Source organism: Chironomus tepperi, unplaced genomic scaffold, assembly GCF_022539635.2.
Source record: "Chironomus tepperi strain 1889 unplaced genomic scaffold, CSIRO-AGI_Ctep_v1 contig_445, whole genome shotgun sequence".
Taxonomy (NCBI): domain Eukaryota; kingdom Metazoa; phylum Arthropoda; class Insecta; order Diptera; family Chironomidae; genus Chironomus; species Chironomus tepperi.
The window spans coordinates 4,083,143-4,100,259 of NW_027226567.1; the positions used below are offsets into that span (position 1 = coordinate 4,083,143).

At 30.6% G+C, this 17,117-nt stretch overlaps 1 protein-coding gene across 4 annotated transcripts in view; it reads right to left on the reverse strand.

Moving 5' to 3' along the window:
- The window catches only part of oc (homeobox protein OTX2), a 43,494-nt gene extending 36,343 nt beyond the window's left edge, over window positions 1–7,151 (reverse strand). For all 4 annotated transcript variants that reach the window (XM_070650494.1, XM_070650492.1, XM_070650493.1 and 1 more), the window contains exon 1: window positions 6,596–7,151. The gene's annotated coding sequence lies outside the window, so the exon portion shown is untranslated. The remainder of the gene's footprint in view (window positions 1–6,595) is intronic.
- Between the last annotated feature and the right edge of the window lie 9,966 nt (window positions 7,152–17,117).

Sequence of the window (17,117 nt, forward strand, 5' to 3'; positions counted from 1 at the left end):
CTTAAAGAAGGCAACAATTCAACAACTTTTTAATTCTTTCTTACCTTTTTACCAAATTTCTTCTCATTACCTTCTTATTGATTTTTTAGTGGACTTTCATTTAAATATTTATTAAAAAAAATATTATTGAGAATTCACTTTAATAACAATAATAATATACAGATGAGAGGAGAGGAAGATAGCAGCAGAAAAAAATGTGTATATATATCGTGAGTGAGATGGAGTGAGCCGATCAAACAAAGCAACAAGCCAAAAAAGAAAGAACGAACGCAAGGAGAGAAGAAATATAAAAAAAAAACATAAATAAAGTAAAAAGACATTTTTGATAAGCGAAATAAATTAATGATGGTCTGAAAATGTAAAGAAATAATAAAAACTCGTTTCTTCAGGTTCTCTCTTTGCTCATTTCTTTTTGACATGCGTCAAAATTTTTGTCGTTATTAGCTTGAAGAATAAGAAATTTTTACATTTTCGGTGCTTTTGGATTTGTTGAGGATGTTTGATGACTCATCAGGTGGATATGAAATTATTAGTTTTGAGGCCTAATCTCTAACAGGCAAAGAGTATGCTTTCATGGTTCAGAATGACCACTACGGTACCTAAAAGAGGTCTTTTGCCTTTTAGGGCTTATGTCGCATTCCCTAACTGACAAAGAGACTGCTTTTAGGTAGTTCTTCTGTAATATTAAAGCATGATCTTTGCCTACTAGACTTTAGAGACCTATTCGACTCTACAAAGCCAACATTTGCATTTCTGACACTTTATTGACTTCAAATTTGTCGAATAGAGCTAAGCAATTAAGCTAATAACTTCTGATTTTTATGATTGGCCTGAAGCTACTCATTTAAATTTGACCTCAAGCTAGAAACTCATTTGCAAGTCTAAATGATAATTATTTTGTGTTATCTAATTCAATCAATTCTATTGTATTAATTACTTAACAGTTTTTTTGTGATAGTACTGTTGGGGTATTTTGGGAGATTTGGGAAGGATGTGGATGGTGGATGTGTTGGTTGAAGGGCTTGTTGAGGTTTTTGGGGGTTTTGTGGTTGCTAAAGTTGTTTTTTTGAGCGTACTTCAAACCTATAGCTCGACTTGTTTCCACATTTAATTCAAATCGACTTCAAGTTCTGATTAAACCTTTAAACAAACGATTCCTTACAAATTCTATTGACTAGACCCATAAAATGTCAAAACCTACAAATAACCTAATTTTAAATTTAATTTCATATTTTTTTGAATATTTAACAATTTCAATTTCTTAGAAACAATTTTCAAATTAATTCACAATTTCTCTTTTTATTCATCCAAACTCTGTCCATCATTCAGCACGAAAAAGAATATTAAGAACTACATCAGCTAGTCAGATACTATAAAAGTCTTGCATGTAACTAATTATTACATAATTTTTCAGGTTCTGAGTTTAAAAATTAATTATATATGCTTTGGTTTTTAATGTTCATCAATATAAAAATGTTTGCAATTATCATCAAGATAAGTAAAATAACGTGTGAGTATTTAATGCATGAGTTTTTTTATATATATTTGCACTGTAATGTTCATGCAAGATTGTTGCATCAAGAATTTAAATGAGGATGTAAAAAAAAATTAATTAATTTTTAGAGCGGAATAAAATGGTTAAAAAATGTTGTTATTGAGTTTTGTAAGTTGATGGACATTGTGAGTTTGTGGAAGTGAATATTATAAGGATTAATTTGTTAAAATTCTTAAAAAGTTGAATTTAATCTTCCAAATATTTTTTGAAATTTTTTAAAATTTGAATTTAGTTTCAGATTTTTGAAAAATTCTTTAAAGTTTGAATTTAAAATTACAAATTTGAATTCAAATTCAACTCTAAAATTGTAAATTATAATTAAAATTCAAATTCAAATTCAATAAAATTCAACAATTTTGATTAATTATCCAGCAAAAAACTCAACAATTCTTTTAAAATTACAAATCAAAATTCTCAAAACCCACTAAAAAATATTCATTTTTATTAATAAACAATAACTCCGATTGTCAAATTGAATCATGCGTCGGTCTACAAAAAAATGCTTTCAACACGAAGCAATTCTCAAAGCAGCCAGAATTATTAAAATATTTATTTAAAATAAGAAATTGATCACCCACATCTAATCGCAAGTTGGATATACAATAATGTTAAGAAATTGTCACTCATATGGAGCCACCAAAACAAAAATAATAATAATAGTCTCGTCTCGTAAGAAGAAAAAATCTATAAAAATAAAAGAATTCCCGTCAACTCATTTTCTTATCTGTAAATTTAAACATTTATTATTTCTTCTCTCCTCAATCCACATTACATTATTGTCATCATCGTCATATATGCCGCTAAAAGAAATCTCTTAAGTGTGCTTTTTTTGCCTTTTTCTTCATTCTCTTAGTTCTGTTATTTCTGTTGATGATTCGTAAAGAGAAGAAAACAATTTTCTTATCAGCAAACGCGTGTTTATGCAAATTTTCTCTTAAAAACTCAACGAAAATTAGCGTTTGTTATAAAAAAAAATATGAAAAATCAAATAAAAATGAGTTTTTTTGTGTTCTGCTGCGGACTTCTTTGACACGATTGAACATGAGGAGAGATGTTTATTGGGGGAGATTGTCGATATTAGATGGAAATTTCTTCTTATTGTTCTTAAAGAGTTAGAGTGGATTTTAAGAAGCTTGAATTTTGGAATGATTGTGGGATTTTTGAGGGTATAGTTTGACTTGGTGTCTGATAGGGATTGCTAAAGTCTCGATATTTATGATTGAAATCAAAACCAAGACAGATACAACAACAGAATTCTTCGAAGTCTTGCAAATGGCCAGGACAACTCCTAGCATCTTACTGAACTAGAAAATTGTTGAATTTTTGGTATATTTTGGTCACAATTCCCTTAAAATTGACTATTCTGTTGTATATCGGGTTAATAGCTTGAGTTTAGAGTCAACAGTGTAACATGAGACCTAACTTAAGCAACTTGCATCTTCTGCGCTATCTGAATCCAACAATATTCCCCAAATGCGCCTCCAACCCATCTCATCCACATCCCCGTTAACTTCTACTAAAATTCCTCGATCATTTCTTTTAATATTCTCCGTCCACAAGACAACAACAACACCAACCAAAAAAAGAAGGCGAGAGAGCAAATGAACCGTGAGTGAAACAACATTATTATGTCATTTTATGGCCTAATATCAATTTGTTAAGATACACAAATCTCACAAAAAGGAATAAATGTGGAATTGATGTTCATGTGTGATTGAACATAGTGCGGCTGGTCTTCTAAAAGAATGTCATGTTCAAAACGGCCTTAATTGACAGAATTTTATTTTAAAGAATATTTTTAATATGAAGCAAGGCAGTAACCGAATGAAAATGTAATATCGGTCGCACATACACGAGATCTGTCCAAAAAAAAAGTGATCCATTAAAAATTATCGCTTCTGCTAATCTTTATGAACGCTTTATAAGCGAAATAAGAGAATTGAGTTGAACAATAAAATATAACAAAAATGAAGTTGAGGTCCAATATTGTCTTTTTTTTTATTGTTCCTCTCACTCTCTGGCTTCTTTTGATCTTTACAGCATACATATACGCTAATTGTAGAAGCGAAGATTCGAATTTTTAATTTGAATTAAGCGAAAATTAAAAAGATTTTTTTTTGTGAATTTTTTTGAAAATTTTTTCTCTTTTTTTTGCGCAGATTTAACTGACTGACTCGAAAGGTTAGATGAATATTAGTTTCTTAATTGTTCATGATTTTTTTATGTTTATCACTTTCTTTTTTCCTCTAAATTGACCGTTTAATGTACACAATTTTCACTAAATGTTGATTTCATAAGAAAAATATATTTTTATGTGTGTAAAAAATTGACAACAATTGAAAGTTGTGCTGCTTATAATTAAAATTGATTTGCATGACTCTTAAAAATATCATTTTTAAATAAAGAATCATTGTGTGCTTAATTTAATTAATTTCATAAGAATGACTAAAGATTGATCTTTGGTCTTTTTTTGCGGATGCTGAGGTATAATGAGGTGGAAATGGATGTGTTATTGAGTTCTTGTGAATTTATGATGATGTGGAATTGCCAGAATGATTCAAAAATTTTTGAGAAAATTCTCAAAATTGTTATTCAACTTTCTAAAGTTGCCCAAAAGTCTTAATTTCATAAGAATTTCAATTTCAACTTCCATCGACCTTCCCACATATGAGCCCACCAAGAAGCACACTTAATGCCACCAAATTCGCCATAACAAAAGGTCAACATGCCACAAATCTCATTGAAACTTAAGTGACATTTCAAAATTCCAATATTAAAACAATGGAGGTAATCAAATTTAAAAAAAGTAAAAGTACGCCTCAATTGAGGATTTATGAAATATTTTTTTTTTTGCCATCCAAACCACTTCACAGATTTTTATTGATTATTAAACAACTTTAATAAAATTTCAATTTACCATCAATTTCCTTTATGTCTGGAAACATAAATTTCAATTAAAAAGTTCTTTTTGATGTGCAATTTTTATGCAAAAATTGTTAAAAGCTTTACAATAATTTTAAAAAAAATCATGAACAGTTAATTAAAAAATCTATATGCGAAAGGTTAAGTGAATTGCAATAAAAATTTGAATGTTCAACTTGATTTCGTCATGTTGCCTTGCTTTACATAATCGAACAATCAAAAAAATACTTATTGGCTCACACATTAAAAACTTTACACAATCATTGTCACCAGCTTTTAATTACAACTTCTCATTTTGCTCTTCTAATGAAAATTAAATGACGATTGGTAATGGCGTGAAATTAAAAAAATGTTGATTACTATTGTGAATTAATGTAGATGATTATTAAGAATTGATATTATGCAGAGAGGATTAAATTGGAAAATTTTTAATGTTGAAATTTTAATTTAAATTATTATTGTGAAACTTTGATTGAGATTCTTGGAAATTTTGATGGTTTTTGGATGTTTTTTGGAATATTTAAGATGATTTTTAAGGATTTTTGTAATTTTTAAGATAATTTGTAAGGATTTTTGCAAGTTTTTGGATCATTTAAGGTGATTTGTATAAATTTTTGGTTGTTTTTAAAACTATAGATTCAATAGCACTAATAGATTATGATAAGTATTGTTAACCATTTTTTAACGCGACGGACTAAAGGATTTTGAAGAGTTTTTGATGAAAATCTAACAAATTTCATCAAATTTCAACAAATTTTGATGGAATCTTTTTAAAAATTAACTTTTTAAACAAACTTTAATTAAATTGAAATAAATTAAGCTAATTGCAATGTTTCTAGTTTAGATTGTCAAATTTACATTATTCTACTAAGGTTTTCAACTTCAAAATTGAAATTTGTATCTTAAAACATGAAATCATCAATATTTTTGATAGAATTTGAATTTACAGTCCATTTTCCAATTATTCCAAATAAAACTCCATTTAGTCTATCAAATATCTATTCAAACTGTTATTATTCAGACAACGATTGTCACTAGCAACTCATTGAAATCTTTTATTACATTTTTATTCTCAATTCTTGCAAATTAAATGTCAAAATTCTCAAAATATGAAATCTTTTACTCTATTTTTGTCAAATTTTATGAATATTTGAGCAATAAAAGTATAAATTTCTTTTAAAATAGACTAGTCAATATCTAAATCTAGTCCAAATGTCCAATTTACTTCCAATTTCATCACTCTAACAAAACCAAGTTTCCGCCTTAAAAGCTCAAAACTGCGTTTTTATTCACCCACCATAATCACTATCAAGCCATCAATATCTTAATTGCATTTATATTTTTATTATCAACCTACATCAATTGAACATTTTATAGACATTCAATATCGCACATATAATTTTTAATCTCTCATATTCATGCTTGATTGTTGTTGGATTCATTTTCGCGACGATCGACATGGAAAAAAAGCAGCGATAGCTTTAGGAAAAAAGAGCCACAATAATTATGATAAAAGGGATTAAAAGACAGAATTGAATACTTTTTAATGATAGTCACAGAGAGACGAAGATGCTATTGGAAAATCCATTATGAGAGTCATCAAATAGCTCCACATTTGGCGATTGTGGTAATATATTCTTCATGATGAAAAAAATTTCCATAAAATTGCTATTAAATCGAGCGACAAGTAATAATTTTTATGGAATATATTGTGTGATGACTTAAAGAAAAGGAACCGACTAGAGATGTGAAATATTGAAAACGTTTTTTGGCGCACGGGCATCATCAACAAAACAAAGACAACGTGATTATTATGCATAAAATAGATAAGGGCATAATGGACTACGGGCATCTTATTATCATTTTGTTGGACATTCCATTCTGTCTTTTGAGGTTCATAAAAACAAAAACTTGAATCTTATCTATTCTATTACTTCTTTCTATTCTTCACCCAAGAGCCTTTGGCACCGTATTAGAAATATGATTGATCTTTGATTTCAATTAGCAACTACATGGACCGGCAGGCTCAATATGTGAAATGTTGGTTCTCATATTCATGGCAATTTATACACTGCATGTGCTTGATTTTTTACTTGATATAATGTTTGGAATACTCACCGATTTCTGATAAATTTGCTGGTGTGTTTTTATATTTTTTTTATTAGTTCCGCAATTCCACTCCAGCAGCGATTTGTGTTCTATTGCCAAAAACTTTTATTTTTTTTAATAATTTTTAAACTTCCACGCTTTTTCACTGTGTGACTTATTTTGGTATCCGTACAATATTTTAATTCTTATTGATTATCCTTTAATTTGGTTCACTTCTTTTGTATCCTTTTGATTCACTATTGGGTTTTATTTTTTGCAATGATTGCTGAGTTTTGTTTTTTGATAATTTTTTTGATTACAATCCACAAAAACGCGCACAAAATTTTCACAAATTTTCCGTTTAATATTCCATAGAAACTTTGATTGTTATTCCATTTATGGATGTCCGCGACTTTATATTCTTTTTGGCAAACAAAACAAAATAAATTTTTTTTTTCCGTTTTTTTGTTTTTCTTTTCTTTTTCCAAACAAAATTTTTTATTTATTTTAAAATAAGCAAAAAAACTTTTTTTTTGTATATATTCTCAATATATTCTCGTATGTGCGAGCACAGTGGCAAACGAACTTGACGTGATGAAACAAATGGAACGACTAAACCAAACACACAACACGTAACAATATTCCCATCCGACGAATGACCCTCAATGGTTCGTTGATACGTTCAAATGTATGCTTGGGTGTGTATTCAATAAAGTTGTGACTGTATTAGTAAATATGTGAATGGGATTGGCTTCTCTTCCCTCATTTGCTCATTATACACTGCGCACTCAATCGTGTCGTCTCTTTCACGCCCATTCAATTTGTTGGTTTGTTGTATGTGTCTAGTTCATTCAGTCATTCTTGTTACTTCTCTTTTTTTTATATGTTATTTATTTCGTGGTCTTCTTTTTTCTGCTGTTATTTTATGCTTGAAATTCAAACCTACTTTTTTTTTGCTACCAACACATTTGTACGTCTCGACTGACTTGATATTGAGAGTGAGATGGAGAAGTGCCAAGGGAATAGAAAGAAAGAATCAAAATTAAAGCAGCAGAAATAATAAAAAATTTCAGGACTTTTTTTTTTCTTTTCGTTCATGGCAAAAAAAGCCTCAACACAAAAAAATTGTTGCTGTTCAACATGACGCATTAATGTAATTAAGAATTGAAATTAAAAGCTTGTGCTTGTGCGTTTCTCTTCGTCCACAGACAAGGCGATATAAAGTTATTCTTTTTTGTTATTTTTTGGAAACCAATTTCAATTAATTACTTCTGTGAGGATCAAAAAAATTGCTGAGAGGCTGTTCGGGATGTTTATGCTTTGTTAAATATTTGAATATATATTTTTTTAATTGTTTTTAACTTGATTTTAATTTTCTTGGAAATTTAAATTTAAGTTTAAATCGCTAATTAATTAGTGAAATTTTTGCGCTCTAATATCCTTAATGAACATCATGTGAATGACATTTTGTGGAATTATAAAATATATGCGGCTATGAAAAAATTCTACTTAATTATGGCTTGTTTGTAAAATTATTTTAATTTGAAAATGTTTTTGGTATGGAAATGAAAAAAATCGATAATTATCAAGTCAGACAGATGTGTACAATTTTATATCAATTTTTAGATGAATGTGGGGTGGTAACTGGGAATTATTTGTGGGATTATAGACATTTATTTGATGATATTGAATTTGGTATTTGGTTGATTCTTTTTTTGGATGATTTGAGTGGATTTTGAAGAAAGTGTTGAAGAATTGTAGAGAATCCGGCGGGATGATGATGCTTGAGATGTCAATATTTTTGGATGGGACATACACTTCTATACAAGAATGCCAGAGAGAATGTCATTGCTGGGACAGAATCTCAAGTCTGCTACCTCGCCCCTAGTTGGAATTTGCAATGGAAACGGCGGTAAGGAGCTCCAAACACAGAACACAAGCTACTTGATGCAGATCAGTGATGTAAGAATTTCAGCTCAATCTGCGGACAGAATATTTATATAAAATTGGCTTAACAGGCAAAGAATATGCTTGCAGGGTGCTGAAAAACCCCTACGGTACCTAATAACGGTCTCTTCACTTGTTTGAGTTGGTTATAGAGCCAGCAACAAAGTCAGATGAAATACATTTTGGTAAAACCTAAGCTCCACATAGGGACATGGTTACAGTAAGTAAATAAGCAAATAAGCAAGTAAGTAAGTAAGTAAGTAAGTAAGCAAATAACCAAGTAAATAAGCAAGTCAGTAAGTCAGTAACTCAATATTCACAATCATAAACCTGCATATGTATTGGAAATCACCTAAAATCCTCAACTTTACGACTCCTTTAATCAGAACTCAATTAAGTCATTGAAGAATGTCCTTTAACAAGTTAATTAAATTCTCAATCAATATTCAGGTAGGAAAAGGCACAAAAAATATTTAAAATCGACCAGAAGTCAACTTTTTTTAATACAAACACATGCAAGATGTCTTTAAATATTTTCAGATTAAAATGAATTAAAGCATAAAAATAAACAGCTTTTATTTTGGTCTTATAAATTTTGAGTTTAGATTGAAGATGTTACTTTTTGTGGGTCTTAATTTGGATGGTGGATATGCTGGTGTGAGTGAGACAATAAATTAGGAAAGTTGAAGTCAATCTTGGAATTTATAAAGGTTTATTGCTGATTTTGACACTGCTTAGTGAAAATTCTTAATTATTTGTATCATTTTGTTTAAAATTATATGGATTTTTGCAGGATTTTGAAGGTTTATTGGCAATTTGCTAGTTCTGGACCTTCTTGTGCCGACTATCCTTGACAGACAATGTGCATATTCACCTAAATGAGCGTTTTCATTAATATAATGAAATAATATAATAGAGCATGCTCAATTCTGTGAGTATACGCATATATCTGTTCAAGTATCTCAGCAAGATCCTTCATTTGGCCTGAATTCCTATTTTTATTAATTCTTACCTCATTTAAACATGAAAATCTTGAAAAAAGTCATCAAAAAGACACCTTAAAGTCTGATACTCATCAATCCCATCCTCATAAATCCCTTAAAAAACTTCAACACATTCAATTCCAAATCTCATTCCGCCCAACAGATTCTTATCTCCATCACAACTATCAACATCTCTTTCAAGTGCTGCAAAACATCAAAAAGAAGCCAATTTTTAAGGTAAATTTAAAAAGTGATGACCACATAATTATTTTTAATGATGATTGAAATATTGCCTGTTGGGGGGGAGCAGATCAGCATTAACAACTAACATAGTACATGATGTGAAGAACAAAAATAGAGAAAAAGAGCCACAAGGTGGCCTTTTGAGCTCCTGAAGCCTTTTGTTATTTTTCTTTTTTGAGGATTTATTTGCAGGGATTTCATTTCTTTTTTTTTTGCATTCAGTATGCGCTCTGCTTCTCATCTGACAAATATTATTGCCATAAGCAAAAAGGATCAATATTGGCATATACAAAGAAGGGAATCATTATCATGCCAATAACAATGAATTTACAAATTTAGCATGAAACTACAAGAAAAAAACAACACAAAAAAATTGAGAATGCAAACAAGATTTTTTCTTCCTCCTTCTTCTTCTTATTCTCGACAAATGAAACCAATATTATGATCTATAATCTGCCATGGTGCTACTGCTCTTAATATTTACCTGAGAAAACGATATGAGCTAGTTAAGGTTAGCAGGAATTTTGATCGATTTTTCGTGAGTTCTATTTTTGGCAGAAGTAAATCTTTTTGAAGCCTGAGTTAGGGATTAGGCACTTGGGAATTTAGCAATTAAGATTTTTATTTTGGAGCTGAAATGTCAGGTGAAAGGTGTATGTGTGTAGATATTTGAGATTGAGTGATGTCATAATATGATTTTTTAGTGAGAATTGAAGGACTTTTTGAAGCTGGAAGTTGTGATTAATTGAAATTTAATTTATAGATGAATGTTCCTTATGAAATATAGCTTTAAAACAACCTGTATGTCGTCATTTATGCTATGAATCCTTGAGAAATCGACAGCATCCTAATAAATAGACTATAAATTGTTTTTTGGTAGGAAACAGGCACAAAAAGTCGTGCACTTTTGAATTTTGAACTGTTTCTGAAGTGAATCTGAACTGCAGAACTGCTGTTGAACTATATGGCAACGAAAATATTGCTTCAGTCCTAGAAGAGTATCCTACACTTGATAACTCTGACTTTACTACACAAGTAACAATCTGACCTAAAAACAAACAATTAAGCCTTGCTTTCCCGTTAATTCTATAAATTCTAAAATAGAACAAAAGCAAAATCGAGAAATAAATTGCATCTGGCTGTTACTTTGACAGATTCAGCGTGAATATGGACACAAGCTGACATAATGCAGTCTCCAGGCCACGTTTTTAGTTCTTTTGGTATCTGCTCTAACATATTTCATGGTATCCAAAAGCGATCTCGTTGTCTGTTAGGACTGGCATTATCCGAAGACACCAAACCATCAGGAATATGTAATATCACTTAAATCCACGACTCAAAATGCAAATAATGTCAAAATTCCTCGAAAAGTTCTCATTCAAGATTCTTTACTAATATTCTTAAGAAATTCCTCAGTCCCTTAATACCATCAAGTACAGATCATACCAACAGAATCAACAAAAAAATAAGTAATTTTAATCCTCATGTCCTTGCAGTCTTCCCAAACATTTTATTCTTAACATTTTTATTGCCAATTACAAACAAATTGTAGGTAAATAAGCCTTCATCAAGTTCAATTGTAAATAATTGAATGACATAAGAAAATATTCAGCCATCAACAACTCGAAATTCTTCAATAAATATTGCATTCTATGAAATAACATAAAATTCAATTCAATTCCAGTAGCTTTATTTTGTTCACTAGAAATTCTCATTTGAAATATTTCATTTCTTTTATTTATTCAAGAAACAATTTTTTTGTTCTCTGACTCTCTTTTTTACTTGCTTATTAAGCCATGCCATTGTGTAATTTTCTTCATATAACTCACAATTGAAAGGAGAATTGAATTCTTCCCACACACACAAAAAAGTTTATTTCTCTTGAGTTCGTCGTGCTCCAAATTCTTTGTGCATTTTTTTTTACTATAATAAATATGATAAAAATTTATTTCACAATTCACTACCTGAATTGTTACAATTCCTTTTCTTATTGAAGCATTTAATTGAAAATAATTCTTTATTAAATCATGTTGAATGTTGGACGAGTCAGGAAGGATGGAAAAAAGGTCGATTCCAATCAAATTTCAAGGATCATTTCATATTTTTTTGTGTGCTGATTTTTGAGAGTTTTATGAGGATTTGTGTAAGAAATTGGCTGATTGTCAGGAAGTACTGACATTAGTAATAATGAGACAAGGTTCCTGGTGTTGCGCAGTGAGAATTTAAATACGCTGGATCGGCGCTGAGATCCTCTAAACATTTCGTAATTTTTAAACATACTCCGTATGCTTTGCGGAGCTATCAAAACACAATCTTAGATGATTGATCAGCTGCACATATTTGACAACTCTTAAAAATTTAAAAAATAATCCAGAATCTTCATCAGAAATCACTAAAAGATGCACACAATCAATAATTCCCTTCCAAATGCGCTTTAATCACAAACCCCTACTAAATTCCCAACTCATTCCTATAAAGAAAGGATGTACGCAACAACAAATGTCCATAAAGTTTTCTATTGTCCACTCGTTACTATTTTTTATTGATAATTTATTTGACATTTTGTGTAGTTCCCTGATTTCATTGTTATGCGATTAAAAACCCGATCACGATCGATATGTTTCCTTCCTATTTCAATATTTCATGTCCATTTCAAGCTAGCTTTTTTAATAATTTTATATAAAAAGTGTCTCAAGTCGCCTCCATCGTCGATATTACCTGAACAGTTGACTTTTTATGACTTTGTGTTACAAATTCATCAAAAAGTCAAAAATTTTATTTTTTCATCGTCCACACCTCTTTTTGCACTAAAGTCAACCATAATTCATAATTAGCTGGTATTTCATTCATTTCATAGAAAAATGATGAATTTTTATGATTTTTATTACCTCAATTTCTCATTAACAATTTTTTCGCATGAATTTTGACCTGCTTGAGACCACAAAATGTGATGAAAATTTTATTTTTGTGCCTGCTCCCGACGTTTAACACACACGAAGACGATCGTCACATGTCAATAGATAAGTAGTAGTAGAATAATGATGTTAATAAATATTTTAAAACGCCCATTGTAAAATTTTTTTGTTTTCATAGGACATCTTAGACTTTGCTTCTATCTTCTCTTCTTCTTATTGTCTTTTCATCCTTTTTTTTTGTGACCGACAATCGTTATTAGTGTGTTGAAGAAATTATAGAGATGAGAATCCTTTTTATTGTTTCTCAAGGTGCTACTGATTTTGTGGCATGCTACCTATTTTATGATGAGGATAGAAAATGATGAGGTTCGAATTTAGGTGAAAATTGTGAAAACATAGCAATTGTCAGTGAAATTTTTTTAACAATCATACACGATTGACACAAATGCTTGTAAGGCTCTGTTAGACCTCCATTTGGTATTATTAAAATAGGTTATTTTAGCTTTAAATGCTCCTTGGCAGAGACTTCTTCATTAGTATCGCTCGAGATAGTCTCTGGTAGGGAAAGAGTACGTTGCAGCTGCATATGGATCAACTGGACATTAACATAGTCATAGTCTTTAAGAGGAACAGGATACTTTAGAACTACACAGGGATCAACTAGACTCTGTCAATGTCGTAGTCTCTGGGAGGACGAGAATTCGTTAGAACTACGGGCATCAACTGGGTATTGACATGACATTATGTTCTAATTTGGCAATTTGTGATGAATTTGGGAAAATAGGCTTTAAATGGCCGTTAACAGGACAATGATGGTCGAATTTTGAACATATTTTACTAATTTCTGTCATTTTAGTGCAACTATGTCCATTCTCGACCTAATTCCTTAACAAAACCCGACCTTTTTTTCTCAAAATTCATTTCAGATTGCTTCGAAGGTAATAGCTTAGAATCTAGAGCTCTAGAAATAGAAATTCAAAGTCGCCAAGTCCAAAAAGTTCAATAAAACTCAAATCACGAACACCTAAACACCTAAACACCAATACATCCTTCAACCAGAGTTAGATGTCCTCAAATACATTCTCAAGAAGAATAAAAGAAATTTCCAGCATTGCTTTAATCTCACCACAATCTTTTGCAGGATAATCTCAATCTCCAATGTTCTCTCTTTCAACTTTATTTTTCTGTTATTTTGTCACTCTACACTGCTTGCTGCTGCTTATTCCCTCCGACTTTCTTCATTTCCATTTTCATGTTTTCTTTTGCTTGAATGTTGAACAAAAGGATAACATCCACCCACTTGAGCATCCCCGCTGACTTTTTGTATGCACTTATTATTGTCTTGTACCCTATCTGGGTATTTAATTTGCATATTAGATCCATTTTTCTACTTATTTCAATATTCATTAATATTGATGCTTTGTTTTCATTTTCGAAAAAAAAATGCTTCATGGAAGTCGAGGATCTTCATGATGAGTAAAAGGCTAATTATAATTAGCAAGTAAAACTGAAAGAAATTTTGCTAATAAATTAATAATTCTCAGAAGATGAACGAATTGTTTTCTTTGGATTGTTTATGGAAAACTTTTGGTTTAGGTAATAAAATTTTTATATGCTGGATGTCATCAGGTATATGGTTTAATTGACTTTTCATTATAAAAATTTGAATGTGAATTATTAGGGATGTTTTTATTCAATATTTCTCTATAACGTAAAGCCATTAAGTCTGTTGGAATTTGGGGGGCTGATTTTAAGATTGACTTTGAAATATTTTTTTTGGTGGGTACCAAAATTTAATTTTTTTGGGGCTGCTTATTGATAGACCTGTTGAAGAAGCTTTTTTGAGAGTCATTTGGGAGTCATTCATGAGTGATGTCCATAGGTGTAAGAGTGTAAGAGAAATTGAGATCAGGATTCAATTTCTCGATCCATACTTACCTGCCTTACTCTTAAACCTAACCAAAATATCCTATAGAGGCACACGGTGCACTAAATATTTAGGAGTTATTGCTATTGACGTCCATTTTGGAGAAATTGGGATAAAGACTAGGCTTTTTTGATTCATACTTAACTGTGGTCGCTAAACCTACTTAAAGTATACTCTATTTGAGGCTCTGCTCATTTACAAGTGATTCTCATCAATTTTGGATCAATTTTCGTCTAGATTCTGTTTAAAACTTACGAATTCAGTACTCCTAAGCCTACCCGAGGTGTACTCTAGGGATGCACCAAAAATTTTGGAACATTTACAAGTGATGTCCATTAATTAGGGAGAAATTACGGTCTAGATTCTGTTTTTTACATACCCGGGGTATACTCAAGAACTTGCATGAAAATTGAAGTAGGTGTAAGAGTTTGAGTAAAGGCAGAAATGGATGTATATCGAGAAAACGACTATCTGAAGATCTTTGATACCTAAAATCAACGTTTGAATTAGTTTGTGAATTTTCAGTGAAAAATAGCCGTATCCAAGCCGTATTCAAGCCGTATCCAAGCCGTATTTTGAAACTGTATGTCTACCAACGAAAATTGTATAAGCCACAGAATGTCCATCTGATGTTAAATTCACAAACAATCCAAAAATATCCCCAAAAACTCATTAAACTTACAGCTCGACTTACATAAAAAGCCATCAAAAATCACGCAAGTTTTAACAACAAACAAAAAAACATTCATAATTCAGTTCTGCTCAATTAAGTGATGAAAATAGCTGTAAAATTCTCACAAATAGGATCAAGAAATCAAGCTCATAAAAAGGCTCATATTATACTTACACACAAAAATAAAAAAAAAAACTCGTCGTCAATACAACACCGAAAAAAAAAACCACATAATATTCTTATTATCGTTTACTACTTTTTATTGCCTCTCGTTTCGCACCACAGACAAACTTCCAAGTATTAAAGTACGCTTAATCTTTTAAATGCATAATAACATTAATGTTATAAATAAAAGAGACACTATGGTAAATAATAATAAAAAAATATATCATAACCTAACACAATTCTTCAAAAAAAAATGCTAATAAAAATATATATTTTTTAAATGGTAAGAAGAAGGTAAAGAATGTGAATGTGAGAGAAGCATTATCATAATGCGAAGATTAAACACACGAAGCACATGACAATATATCCAAAAAGAATAAATTTTTGGGAGAATTTTTTAGTGGATTTGTTAGGTATAAGGCGCATTTCCAAGTTAGTTATGAAGCAGGGTTTGAGCAGAGGTGGAACAGGGGTGAATTTTTTTACTGTCAATTTATTATATTGAGTCCTTAAAAGAAGATCTCTTAGATACAGTCTTAATCTGAAGTTTTTGATAATTTAATTAGTTCTATGAGTAAGCTAAGCCTAGGTTCGAAGCCAAAGAAGGATTTGTTAGGGCCCCTGTCTCTTATGCAAGCAAATGTCTTCTCCGTTTAGCCCTGTCTCCTCTGGCTATCACTTGTTCATTCCTATTCAATGGAATAAGATATAGCTCGATTTCGCTAATTTCATACAATTTTTTGAACATATTAGCATAGAATTCCTAATCTATTGAGCATAACAGACCAATATCAAGACCTAAACAGGATGATAAAAAAACCAAAACTCATCCAAGACCAATGGACCAAGACACAGACTGATACCGATAATCAAGATCGACTGCAAGGGAATTCTTGAAAGTCTAAATTTCGACAAATCTCAATACCGAGATTGGGAAGTCTTGGTTTCGATCTCGATAACCCTTACTTAATTCAGTTATGTACAACCTTTTTATTTTTCACGGCACACCTTAGTGTTAAGCCTCAACTAGAAAATTAAGACAAAATGTACCTTTAATCTTCTGTTTGCAGCCCAGGGAAGACTAGAAATCTAGAAACCCTAAAAAATCCCATAAAAATGATTATTTTAACCTTCAGTGATATATGTGTAAAGTGTATAGATATGCAACGCATTACTATATGTGTATAAAATCATATATTTACTTAAAATTGTGTCGTCATAAATCTTTGGCACACTTTTTCCTTGGAAGAATCACCACGAAAAAGGTAAATGAGCTGAGTATTTATGCTGATTTTAAAAGAATTTATTCTTTCTGTGGTTTTATTTGTCAAAGGGAAAGAATTAGGAGCCGAAAAAAAATCTTTTACGGTTAAAAGATTATTTTGGGATTAGTGAGCGATTAACAGGAATTACGATGATGTGTGTTTTTGTGGATAAAAATAATATTTGAATTTTATTGGAATCTTTGGGGGGTTTAAGAGCTGTGCAGATTGATAAAGTTGAGAATTTTATAGATTTTGATGCAAAAATCAGCAAATTTGTTGTCAATTCCAAAAAATTCTATCAGAACTCCAAACTTATTCTCACAATCTATCAAACTGACCATGAAATCACAACTTTTACGGTCTTTAAACTGCATGAATCATTCATTTCCTCTTCCAGTGTCCACTGTGTACATACATTCATTGTTTCCTATAAA